Source organism: Propithecus coquereli, unplaced genomic scaffold, assembly GCF_000956105.1.
Source record: "Propithecus coquereli isolate 6110/MARCELLA unplaced genomic scaffold, Pcoq_1.0 Scaffold243, whole genome shotgun sequence".
Lineage (NCBI taxonomy): Eukaryota > Metazoa > Chordata > Mammalia > Primates > Indriidae > Propithecus > Propithecus coquereli.
Window position 1 is genome coordinate 296,341 of NW_012147986.1, and position 11,832 is coordinate 308,172.

An 11,832-nucleotide genomic window follows, 5' to 3' on the forward strand; every position below is an offset into this window, starting at 1 on the left:
AGCTGGGAAGACGGGGACCTGGGAGGAGCGCGGCGCCAGCCGTCCCAGCTCCCCCAGGGCGGCGCCGAGGACCCCCTCCCCCATAGAAGCCACCTTGAGCGGAAAACGTGGGGTCCCGGCGCAGCCGCTTCTGGCCGCATCTGCCGCTCCCCAGCTCGCTGGAGAGCCCGCCCCGGAGGAGGGGCCGGCTCCGCCCCACCTCTTCGCCGCCTCCCTCCCCCTTCCCTTGCTGTTCTCGGGCCGCGCGCCCCCTCCTCCCCCTCCTCCCCCTCCTCCTCTTCCATCTCCTCCATCCTCACCCCCACCCGGTTTGTGCGCCCCTCCTGCTGCGACTAGCTGGGAGGCTCGGCCGCCCCCGCCCCGAGAGGGAGGCGGGGGCGCTAGCCGCGGCGGCCACCCGAGGCTGCGGAGGGGACCGAGATCTGAGGCCCCGAGGCGGCCCTGCGTCTGGACCAGGCACGCGGGGGCTGCTTCTGCACCCCTAGCCCTGGGCCGCCGGGCCTGGCCTCGCCGCGGGGTGGAGGAGGTAAGGGCGGGTCGCGGGCACGCTGCGGGACTGCTCCTGAAGAGGGAAGGAGGGAGGACCTCAGCCGCTGTCTCCTCTTCCCCTTCCTTCTCCCCCACAGCCCTCCGGAGGCCCGGGAGGCCGCCCAACCAGGAGGGATTCTGGGCAGGCCAGGCCAGAGGCAGGGAAGGGGTTAATTTAAGGAATTAAAATCAGAACGATTTGAGACCAGGCTTCCCCTCCCCCTCTCGTCTGTCGCTCCCCTAGCCAGGTTGGGGGGTGGGAGCGGACTCCAGAACCCCTGTGGGACTCTGGACCTTGGAGAGCAGAGGCCAGAGGGAGGGAGGAGGGGGAGCGCCCTCAAACCCCAGCCCTCCCCACCTGCTTCTGAGGGGGATGGGGGAGGGGCTTGGTGCTGAGGCCGGGCTGGGCACCTGTGCGGTGTCTGTGCGTGCCGGTGTGCACGTGTGATAGTCTGGAGGTGTGCATGTGTGTGCACGCATGTTTCCGTCTCCTCACATCCCAGTTCCTGGGCTGGTGACAGTGCTCACAGCGTCTCTGGATGTGTGTGCCCCACTGCACTGCTTTGCTTGTGAGTGTGTGTGACACGGTGCCTGTTGTGTGCTGCCCACAATCTGCCTGTGAGTACACAGTGGGGCCTGCTCTCTCCTTAGGTCGAGTCTGCAGCGAGGGGCCCAGACGGTTTTCTGGGTGTGGGATCCAGGTGCTGGAGCCTGTGTGTGTGACCTTGGGAGGCGTGTGCCTGTTTGCAAGAGCAAGAGAGAATAGAACAGAAAAGGCAGTGTCAGGGCTGCCAGGAAGCAGAGGACTGAATGCACTGACCCCTGTGAGTCTTCACCAGGCTGGAGTGACTATTCTGGGAGGTGCACATGTTGGGGCCATAGCCACAGGTGTGGGGAGCCAGAGCCCCAGTCTTCTTGGGGGAGTCAGAGGGATTTAGAGAGGTAGAGGGCATTCCTTTATGCCTCACCCTCAGGGGTCTAATGGGGGAATAATGGGGACACCTCCAGTTGCCTCTCCCTTTCTTAGAATACCACCACCTGCTGGCAGATGCCTCCTGAAGGCGCCAAGCTTAGAGCTTCATTTCTTTGACTTGTAAACCCATCTGTTAACATTCAAACCTTCCGCCCCCATTTCTGTAATTTCCACCTTCTCTGCTCCTTTCCTGCATGTGGATTTTATATGGAAAGAGGGAGAAAGAGTTGTTAGGCCCTGAAGGCCAAGTGGAAGAAAGAAGAGATGCCATGGGTTTGATGGGGAGTTGGGGGCAGGGAAGGGGAGACCATCAAAAAACAAGCTCTGCCAACGTCTCAGTTTTGCCTGATCTGAATTTAACCCAGAGAAAGAGAGAGAGAGACAGAGAGGGAGTTTGGTGATATCCCCCCACAATTGTTTCTAGATTTAAAGATGCCTAGCTTGTTTTGTTTTTGTATTGAATATTTGTAATGAGAAGGGGGTGATGGTTATTGTCAGGTAATTGCTATCCTGCTTTTGAATTCCTTAGTGTCCCTCCCTCTCTAGTAACCATTGTACCTTTTATTCATTCATTCAACAAATATTTATTGTTACTGTGGGCCAACCTGTGAATATTACTGTGTTGGTGTGATATTCCACTTCCAACCAGAAAGAACATAGTGTCTAGACTGAAAACATGGGTTTTGAAGTCGGCCAGGTAGTACTGGATTCAAATCCTAGTTTGTCACAGTTTTAGTTATTCATTGGTATATAACAAAACACCCCAGGGTTTCAGGATTTAAAACAACAGTGATTTATTATTTCTAATGATCTGTGGGTTGCCCGTGACTGTGGAATCTCTCGCTCAGCTGCATTCAGTTGAGGGATGGCAGGAGAGGAACATCAAAATGGCCTCTTATCCTCCAGAGTCTCCCCACATATGGCATCTAATCATTCAGTCACCCAGCCCAAGTTTCTCACACGGCAGCTGGATCCCAAGAGGTATTATTCCAGGAGGACGAGTCCTAAAGTACAACTGCATATCAAGCCTCTGCATCAGGTTTGCTCATGTCCCATTGACCAAAGCGAGTTACACAGTCAAGCCCTGAGTCAATGTGAGAGGAGATCACACAAAGGCAGGAACACTGGGAGGCGTGTCTCACTGGGAGTCTCCAAAGCAACAGTCTTTACTGGCCCTGAGCAAGTGACTAGCCCACTCCAGGCGTCAGTTTCTTCATCCTAATATGGAGACAATGGCAACCACTTGTCAGCATTGTGCGAGGACTAAATGAGTAGCACGGTATCTGACCAGAATAATTAGTGACAAATGTTCACTGTTTTGATGATTCGACTACAAGCAGCTTAAGGGCACAGCTGTCATTTACTTTTACATACCCAGTGCCTGGCATGGGCCTTGTGCTTGACCTCTTTTGCTGGGTAAATAAAATGGAATGAAGCAGACAAGCCCCAAGCCTTGGAGCTCAGCTAGAGTGAGCAAACAGTGTAGGGAAGACACAGCAAATAGTTCTTACCTCCCAGTAGGTGACTGGCAGAGCCAGGAAAACACCTGTTACTTGAGGTGATGCTTAGATTAATTTAATTATAACCAATTCACCCAGTTCTGGGATGATAAGTATGGAAATTGCTTTGGTTGCATGAAATCAATCAATTCATCCATTATTCAGTGTGATTCCTCTAACAACATACTGATGTCTACTATGTGTGAGGAAAGTGTGAGGATGAGTCAGTTGCACTGTCCCCTGCCTCCAGTGTATGTGTAGGAGGGATCTGATGTGCGAACAGGTCCATGACCTGGATGTGATGCCTGTTACCATCCTTGAAGAGCTAAGGTAAGGAGTGATTTGTGCTGTGATGTGATTTGAGCTGAGGGGGGAGCTTGAGGTCAGGGAAGGCTTCATGGAAAAGGTAGCATTTGAGTTGGGCCTGCAGAATTCACCAGCTGGAGAAGATGGTCCCAGGAAGAGGGACCGGCATGGTTCTAGACTTGGGGATGTGACAGCACATAGCTGTCCCAGTGGAGCAAAGCCCATAGGATGCCTGTGGAGGGAAGCAGAGACAAAGTTAGAGCTGGCAACACTCAGGATGGTAAGATTCTAGCCCGTCTTAAGGGCAGGTAAGGAGGGTGAAGTTTACCTCTCAGAAGATGGCCGGCCTTCAGACATGATTTTAGAATAAAAGTGACATGACTGGATCAATGTTTGTGGAAAACTTTGGAAGCCATGAGAATCCAAAGCAAGAGCCATTGGAGACTCCAGTTAGACAGTATCAGTAGTCCATATATTAATAGAAGGGGATATAGTTCTGAACCGGGACAGTGGCTGTAGGGAAAGTAAGAAGTAGATAGAGTCAAATATTTAGAAGACAGTGGTGACAAGAATGGGTGATTGATGAGATCTGAGGGGGACTTTGAGAAGTCAAACATAGCTTCGGGTCAAGATGAGAAACCTGAGAAAGAAGCGGTTTGAAGGTGGGTATTGTGGCATTTTGAGTTCAGTAAAGTTCAGCCACATTAAGCTTTGAGCCGTCAACATTGAAAGAGGGTCCTTTACGTTCTTTTCCTCTCTACTGACTGCTTGTAAGAGGCATTTAAAAAAAAAAGAATTGCTATAAATTTCAGGTCTAAGGCATTGAGTTATTCATGCCTCCAGGCCAGCCAGAAGTGATGATATAGAGTAGAATTGGCTCATATCTAAGAAGCATTTAAATACGTTCAGGTCTCCCCCGTCTGAAAAGCGTCTTCGGAATCCTCCCATGCTGCCTCCACCTCTCTGCAGTTGAGCTTCTTGTGTCCACTCACTGTCTAACCTCACTCACTCCTCTGCCCCATCAGCCAGGGTCATCAAAGCAGCTCTCTTGAAAGTTCCCCGTGCACGCTTTCCACTTCTGCTCTTATTTGAGTTGCCAATCTTATTTCCACTGTTGCCACTCCTTTCCTCCTTGACATCATCTCCTCCCAAAGAACTCCCATTTCTGCTGCTGGTTCTTAGAAACTTCTTGATTCTTCTTCCTCTCCTACCTCTCTGAAGGTCCCTCTTTGCCCCCTGCTCTCCTCTCTCTGCATCCTCTCCCTGGGCCTCCTTATCCACTTGCATTTTTATGCTTAAGTTGCCAAAGCTGTATTTTTTGGCTCCTTAGTGCAAATCACATACCAAATATTTCTGCTTTGAAAGCCCACTGGAACCTCAAACTCATGAAATCCACAACCGAACTCATTAACTCTCCCCGAAACCTGCCTTCCTCCATTTGCCCTCCTTACTGAGTCACATCCTCTACCCAGTTGCTCAAAACCCAAACCTGAGCCTCGTCCATGACCTCTCCCTTTCTTACCTACCACAGTCATCCCATCACCAGGCCTCTCAACTCCCCTTCCCTGATCCTGTATCCATCCTTCTCCCCATTTGTACTTATGCTACCTTGGTTAATAATTTCCACTTCCAGTGTCCCAACGGCCTTCTTCCTGACCTTGTCCCTCTGTGTTCATTCTCTAAACTGTAAATCCAGTCAAGTCCTTGACATTCATTCATTCCACAAACACTTACTGAGCACCTAACCCATGCCAGGCACTGTTAGAAGTATTGGGGAAATAGCAATAATTGAGACATACAATGTGTTTACCCGCATGGGACTTACATTGTAGTTCCCTAAAGAAGGCACACTCTTTCTCACTTCCTTGCCCTCGTACATGCTGTTTCATCTGTTCGGGATGCCTTTCTTCTCTTCTGCTGACCTCATAATGGCTCTTCTTTACCTGGCAATTCTACTTTGCTCTTCTAGAGTCAACTTAGATGCTGCCACCTCTGGGGGTTCCCCAGTCCCCTAATTCCTCAGGCAAGGTTAAGTGTAGAATCCTGTGCCAGCTTCTTGCACAACATTTATTTAATGACCATATCTAATACTTCAGACTGCTCCAGAAGATCACAAGCTGCTTGAAAGCCAAGACTGGATCTTGTTTGTCTGTGTGTCCTCAACATACATAGCACAGTATCTGGTATACTTCGTGGCACAGAATAGGTACTCAGTAAATGTACGTAGAATGAATTCATGTTTGAATAGAGCTTATAGATAGTTCTATAGAACTATAGAGAAATATAGGTTTGGGAAAGTATTAGGTTGGACTCTTGATTGCAAGTGACAGAAATCCAACCCAAACTACTTTAAGCGAAAAAGGATATACTATATTTACTAATTCACATAGCCAGAAAGAAGGGAAATGAATGGGTTTCGGGCACCCAAGTTCTCAAAAATGCTGTGAGGACTCTAGCTCTTGGCTCAGCGTCACTCTAAATGTTGCCACATTTTCCCCCCACCATGCATGGGCTTTCTCCATGTGCTGGGTGGAGGTTGACAGCTTCATCATCCTAACATGTGATCCCAGAGGGACAAGAGGACTCCTCTATCATATAAACTCCCAGTAAAGAACTGTGTTGGCTTAGCTTGAGGAATGTGCTCTTCCCTGTGTCAATCATTGTGGCTAAGGAGATAGAGATACTGTGATTGGCCAGGCCTGGTTCATGGGTCCACTCTACTAGGATTGGCAGCCCTGGCAGAACCACATGGAGTAGAGAGGGCAGCTCCCCAAATAAAGGATGAGATGTTGCTATTACCAGAAGGTGAAGAAGACTTCCTGAGCGGATGAAAACAATAATGTCTACTGCAGGAATTATCAGTGACCACGTGATAGTGGAAGCCATAGAAAGACAAGATCATTTGCATTTCTGCAGAGTCAACGTGTGAGAATGTGACAGTAGACAGGAGCTAGAGAAGACAAACATCTTGAGATGGTTGTTCTTGTTTGAAGAGATCAGACTGAAATCCTTAAAAATAAAGCCTAGTTTAGCCTATAGAATCCTTCTACCTAAAGAAAACCTCGAGGTGGACTTAAAAGTAAGTAGACTTGAAATAGGCATTTCAGATGGGAGAAGGAGTATGATAGGTCTGGGGATGGCAAGGAGGCAGATCCTAGGGCTACAGACATTGCTGATGTGAGGAGACTAGAATGCAAGGAAAAATCTCCAGCTGTTCCATCATGGTGCTCATACTGCAGGACTGTGATGAAAGTTGAACGAGCAACACTTCTATTTTTCTTTTTTATCCTCTCCTTCGTCCCCCTGCCTCAATTACCTTCTTAGTTGCTTTCAGGCAAAGCTTCATGCCTATGATAAGGAGGTGTGTAAATCTGATAAAAACATTCCTAAGAAGATGCATAGTCATTCCTCAGCTCCAGCAGATGGAGGGAAACTGTGGGGTGAGCTGGCCTGGGGAAAAGAGCCACTTGGACCCTGGAATCCCCTCCCCACCTCTCCCTTGCACACACGTCCACAGGCCTGCACATCCAGACTTTCCCTTTCCCCTGCTTTCTCAGAGCCTGGCTAGCACGATGCTGTGAGGCAAAGGGGTGCTTTGGAGGTGCACAGTGGGAGGGGCAGCGAAGGAGAAGACTGGCTACAACTGAGGCCCTGAAAGGTGACCCCCACAGGAAGGACCACCACTTAGTTGGGGAGGGCAGGCACACACAGATTCCCTGACACTAGGCTGACCATGTATTACAGAATAACCTTGTTCTTGTTCTTGTGTATGTGTGTGAATTAAACTCTGTAATATCTCTGGTCACTTTGCCAACTTCTTCAGTTTTTTTTATTAGCCTATTCAGGTTTTCTATTTCTTCCTGAGTCAATTTTGATAATTTATGTTTTCCTAGAAAAACATTCAGCTCATCCAGATTTTCAAAAATTTGGGCCAAGAGTTATACCTGGTAGCATTTTAGTAATTTAAGAAAATCTTCTCTGTGCCAGTGGTTATATCTCTTTTTTCATTCATTGTGTTATGTATATGTATTCTTTCTTTTTCTCTGTCTCTTTGAATAGATTTGCCAGATGGCTATTTATTTTATTGGTCTTTGAGAGATTTTTTTTACTTTTTTAATATATCTAAAGAATGGTGATAGTGGAACAATTACTAAATATTTATTCTTAAAAATAGAAAGTTAAGCCCTATTTCATACATAATAAGGTACTTAGGGATGAAATAATATGATATTTAGGATTTGCTCACAATTCTCACAGTGATCCAATGGTGAGAGCGGGGCAAGTGTGAAGCCTAGGAGCATTTTGCAGATGAAACAAAACTGGCCACAAGTTGAGGACTGTTGAAGCTGGATGACGAGTTACATAGGAGTTCATCATAATATTCTCCCTGTGTTTTAATATGTGTAAAAGTGTCCATAATGGAAGTTGGTGTTTTAATCCCTGTCTTACCATGCCCACCAAAAATTTCTAGATGTATTAAAATTCCAAATGTACGCTGGGCATGGTGGCTCATGCCTATAATCCCAGCACTTTGGAAGGCCAAGCTGGGAGGATCGCTTGAGGCTAAGAGTATGAGACCAGCCTGGGCAACACAGTGAGACCCCATCTCTGCAAAAAAAAAAAAAAGCCAGCATGGTGGTGTGCACCTTGGGAGGCTGAGGTGGGAGAATTGCTTGAGGCCCGGAGTTTGAGGTTACAATGAGCTATGATCGTGCCACTGCACTCCAACCTGGGCAAGAGAGTGAGACCCTATGTCTCCTATTTTTTATTTTATTTATTTATTTATTAAGACAGAGTCTCACTCTGTTGCCTGGGCTAGAGTGCTGTGGCATCAGCCTAGCTCACAGCAACCTCGAACTCCTGGGCTCAAGCGATCCTCCAGCCTCGGCCTGCCAGAGTGCTAAAATTACAAGCGTGAGCTACCGCACCTGGCCGAGATCCTATGTCTCTTAAAAAAAAAAAAAATGTAGGCAAGAAAATCATATACCAAGTCATTGTCAGTTTATAACATGGTTATTTATTTAAAGCCTTTAATTTAAAAAAAATTCTGGAATTTTTAAAAAAGGAAACCACAAGTACTAAAAGAAAACATATGTAACTCAGCTGGGCACGGTGGTTCACGTCTATAATCCTAGCACTCTGGGAGGCTGAGGTGGGAGGATCACTTGAGCCTGAACAAGAGTGAGACCCCATCTCTACCAAAAAGAAAAAAAAACAAAATCAGCCGGGCATTGTGGCATGTGCTTGTAGTCCCAGCTACTTGGGAGGCTGAGGCGGGAGGATCACTTGAGCCCAGGAGTTGGAGGTTGCAGTGAGCTACAACAACGCTGATGCACTCTACTCAGGGCAACAGAGTGAGACTCTGTCTCAACCAAAAAAAAAAAAGGAAGCTGAAAACATATGTAGTTTATATAATCTTCGGGTAGGGACAGACTTCCTAAGCATGACAGCAAAATCAGATTTTACTGAAGCATACTTTAAAACTTTAGTATATCAATAAAGACCATAAACAAAAGTAAAAGCCAATCAACATACTTGAGAAAAATATGTGCAGTATATAAATGACAAAGGATCAATATTACAAAAAGCCCTTGCAAATCGATATGAAAATATGAATGTTCAGTATAAACATGAGCAAAGTAGTACATAGGCAAGTTACCAGAGATAGAAATGACTGGTAAATGTGTGAAAAAACGTCCAGCCATCATAAAGAAATGCAAGTGAAGCAGCTGGGCCATTTTCCACTTTCAAGTTGGCAAGAGTTCAGCGAGGCCAGATCGCGAAGCCGAGGAATTTGGCTGCAGTTGGTAGATGATGGGGAGCCCTTGAAGGAGTCTGAGCAGGAATGATCTACAGAAGGGGGAATCTGGTGCCTTCTGTATGGTGGCGTAGAGCTGTGAGACTGAAGGCTGGGCCAGAAGTCTAGGTGTGAGGAGGCTGTGGCCCAGAAGGGCACAAAGCACGAGAAGAGCAAAGGAACAGTGGGGTTGCAAGCATTCCGAACAAGTCATCAGCAGGTCTTGGTGGTTAGCGGAGAGAGAAAAATGGAGATAGCCAGTGGCATGGCTGGGAGGACAATGGCATGGATGAAGGAAACAGGGACGCTGAGGACTGAGTGAGGGGAAGTCCAGGATTTGTTTTTGACACTGTGGGTCATTGTGTTAGTCTGGAGTCTCACTATTAGGGACTGGGAACTGACTCAAATGATTAAAGCTACAAAAACATTTGCTGCCCCACTCAGTTGAGAAGTCCTGGGTTAAAGCTTCAGTCGCATCTGGGTGTGGATGTTCAAGCGATATCATCGGGAGTCTTTTTCTTTTTTTCTCCCAAAGAGAGGGCAGAAATGGCCACAAGCAGCTCCAGGCTCACATCCTACCAGCTGAACACAAGTCCTGGGGTGCCTGTGTTGGCCTGGATTGAGAAATGTGTCCATCACTGACCTAATCACTGTGACTCTAATGGAACAGCCTGAGGTCATATGTGTTCCCCTGGAGCCTGGGGTGGGGTCAGCCCTATCCAAACCCATTCAAAGCGGGGAGGGTGGGGGGAATGGTTCACAAGGGAAAATTGGCCGTCAGTCCACAACAGAGTGAGGGTTACTAGAGCTAAGCAGCAAAAATAATAAATGGCCACCTCAATCCACTTCTTGGCATCCAAGATCTTTGCAGACCCCCTCTTCCTGTATAATTTAAAAAATAGTTCCCTGTTTATCATAATGCAACTATCCCCCATAAAACTTAAAGCATAGTCGTCCCATTTCTGGAAGGAGACATTCCAAGTTCTCACCCTGTTTCCACATCCAGCCCCAGTTCAACATCTTGGCAACGGGCTGTTTGGTCAGGTGCTACACTCATGGTCTTTCAGTTTATGGCCAGACCACCGCAATGGAGAACAAAATGGAAAGCTGCAGAAAAAAACCCTCCGAGTTGAAGAGAGGAGGTCAGGAACAAAACCTAGTCTGTGCTCCACATGATTGACTGAATGGCAAGGAAGAGGTTCCCTGGCCTCCAATCTGCTGCTCTGATTCTGTTGTCTCCATGAGAGTGGCCCTGAGGGGTGCAGGTTTGGGGGTTGGGGGTAACCTTACAGGCTGAGTAATCCTGGTCTTTGTTTTCCAGGTTTGGGAGGAGGGGTTGGGTTCTGGCAATACAATTCCCTTACCCATTAGGAGGCTTTTCAGTCAATTTGCATTTGGTCATCCCCAGAGCTATTAACCAAAGCTAGAGTCCCATTGAAAGTTATAATTCTTAGATGAAGTCCCTGGTGGTAGTGTTGAGGAGGGGAGAGGGTGTCTCCTAGCAACAGGCCCCAGTGCTCAGCTCATCCCGGGAGCCTCTGGTTCTGTGGCCTCTAGCTGGGCCTCTGCCACAGGGCAATGCAAAGCCCCAGTTTGGGAGGCAGAGCTCATTTATCCCTTCCCACTCAAGCTGTGTCCCAACGGAAGGCTGCTTATAATGGAAGCTTCTGTGGAGCTGGGAGGGCATAGCAGGAGAAGTTCAGCAGGGCCTGAGGAGTCAAGAGCCTGTCAGGCCCTAGGCTTATCTCCCTCTGAGTTTCCAGCCTCCTTGTCTTTGCTTGAGCTGACTTTAGCTTGAAGCAGAGAACTGGCTCTTAATTACCTGACTCTCAGCCATATTGGATTACTGGCCTTAGGCGGAAAGGGCTTCTCCGAGCCAGCTGAATTTTCTTCCTTTCTGCTTTCAGATGGGTCCCTTTCAGCCAGAGTGTATCTCTTTCTTGCTAGACCTGAGGCCATGGGAAAGACACCCCAACATCCTGACATTTTGCTACAAGTCCCCTAATAAAGTTCTAGCCTTGGTAGGTACATGGCTTCAGCCTCAGATGCAGTGGGAGACAGTTTAATCAGCCATTTTGCTGCTCTGTGACAGGCTCACCAACTTTTGAGCAGGGAACAGGGAAGCAGTGCTATCTTATGCCCCTCCCTTAGTTCTAATACCTTCTCAGGGTCTATTAAAAATTTCCATCTCTGATTCTAATGTATTGGCTAGGATATTTTCCTGGTGCAAATAACACAGACCCAACTGTAACTAGCTTAAGCAAAAAAGGTAGTTCATTGGCTTATGTAACTGAACAGGCCAATATCTCAAACAGTGCCTATGAGAAATCTCTTTCTCCATCTCAGGTCTACTTTTTTGGGTTGGCTTTATTCCCAGGTGTTTCCTCCCAAAAGGAGACAAAGATGGTCCTAGCAGCTCTGACCCTCTCCATCAACTTAGAAACCCGAGCCCGAAAAGGATGCTTTCCCTCAATAGTTCCAGAACAGTCCTGGGGCTCATTGGCTTAACTTGGGTGCTCTGTGCCCGTCCCAGGACTCTGGCCAGGCCTATATCCCATTCCCCAGACCATACGAACTGAGAAACTGGAAATGGAACAATGGTTTCCCAAAGTCAAATCAGGGTGCTGCTACCAGGAGGAGAACTGGGTGCTGGGCTGGTACAGGGAACAGACAGCCACCCATACATCTATGTGGAAATGGCAGGTGGCACACAGAACTCAGGAGCAGGT